Here is a 1,879-nt window from a genome sequence, read left to right as displayed (position 1 = left end):
CCTGTGCCTTTTATCTTGCCTGCAGGCACTGGTAATAGAGCCTGAACCAAAGGTGTACTTTGATCTTATCCCTTGGGCTGATCACTGAGATCCTCCAGACTTCGCAGTACGCCCAGCACCAGGTTTCTGTGGAGCCCAGAGTGCTCCCCTTTGGGGGAAGAAGGAGGAAGAGGAGGAGAAGAGGAAGAAACATCCTTATTAGCCAGGCCAGTGTGGCTCAGTGGTTGAGCGTTGACCTATGAACCAGGAGGTCACGATTCAATTCCCAGTCAGGGCACATGCCTGGGTTTCAGGTTTGATCCCCAGTGTGGGGCATGCAGGAGGCAGCCGATCAATGATTCTCCCTCATCATTGATGTTTCTATCTCTGCCTTCCTCTCCCTTCCTCTCTGAAATCAATAAAAAATACATATCTATTTAAAAAAAATCCTTATCAGTTAAAGCATAATCAGCTTGTTTTGCTGTAGCATCTTACTGTAAGAGTTGCTAGTACCTGGACTTAATTTTTTTTTAGACGGGTCTATTGTTTACCCTGGTGAGGGTAGAGAAGGAAAGATACAATTAGGATCACATGTTGAATTGAACTATTGATGCTTTCAGGGGCAACTCCAGATGTTGGACTTTTGATTCCCTGACATTCAGTTGTCCAGGTGTTGGTCTGTTGGAAGCACGCTGGCACATTTCATGCAGAAATGAACACTGTTTTCTCATGGTCTAGTAGTAGGTCAACACTTTTATATGTTACATATAAAATCCCAATTAAAATCAGAAAAACCAAAGAAGTCACTCTAATGAAAGACACATGCCTTGGCTCTGCCACTAATTAATTTTGTGGTTTTGGCAGATTCTTTAACTTCCCTAGGACTCAGTTTCCTCGTTTTTAAAGTGAGAGAAAAAACTTGTCATTTCTAAGGTGTCTTTTACTTCTAACATTCTTTGATTTATTGGAACCACGTGAATGAAAGAAGGCTCTAGAAACTAGAAAATACAGTACTACATGGGGAATGTATGCTTTTCTGCGATTTTGAATTTTATCAGCCTTTCTTTGATTCTGATACTAAAACAGAATTGAATATTTTTAATTAGCTTTTTGTGTAGTATGAACATATACTTAATTTGTGGGGGGGGGCAAAAATTTGTACTGGGAGAAGAAAGAAGTGCTCTTCAGTTTTCTTGGACATTAAATGGCTCATTCAAAGCAACATTTTGATAAATCGTGTAAATGAGAGAGGAACATATGGATTAAGTTTTCCTTGAAATACATACGTACTTAAAAATTAAGAAGAAAAAATGCTTGGCAAAGCCCATTTGGGGTTCTGCCAAATGGGAAACATTTTTAAAATAGTCAAAAATGCAATTTTAATCTCAAAATGCTGCCATAATCACCCATCCTTATTGATTATGTGTTTAAGAATTTGTTAGTTATTCTCCTTGTATTTATTTTCACAGTTTGCTCCATGTCCTGGGGGCTTGTTAAGTTTTGCTACCATTTTTTAAAATTTTAATTGCACTTTATTATTTTTTAATTTAAATCTTATTTCATTTTTTCCCCATCATCATCTATCCCCTCGATGCCCTCTTCCACCTCCACTCATGCTACTTAAAAAAAAAATAATAGAAATGCATTAGCTGGTTTGGCTCAGTGGATAGAGCATCAGCCTGTGGACTGAAGGGTCCTGGGTTTGATTCCGGTCAAGGGCAGAATCAGTTGCAGGCTCGATCCCCAGCCCTGGTCAGGGGCTTGTGTGGGAAGGCAACCAATCGATGTCTCTCTCTCTCTCTCTGTCTCTCCCCCTCCCTTCCACTCTCTCTAGAAATCAAAGGAAAAATATCCTCGGGTGAGGATTAAAAACAACAAAACTAGACAGAATGGCCCATCA

Source organism: Myotis myotis, unplaced genomic scaffold (genome assembly GCF_014108235.1).
Source record: "Myotis myotis isolate mMyoMyo1 unplaced genomic scaffold, mMyoMyo1.p scaffold_m19_p_8, whole genome shotgun sequence".
NCBI classification, from domain to species: Eukaryota; Metazoa; Chordata; class Mammalia; order Chiroptera; family Vespertilionidae; genus Myotis; species Myotis myotis.
The sequence above is the reverse complement of the archived record's forward strand: the minus strand, read 5'-3'. Positions refer to the sequence as shown.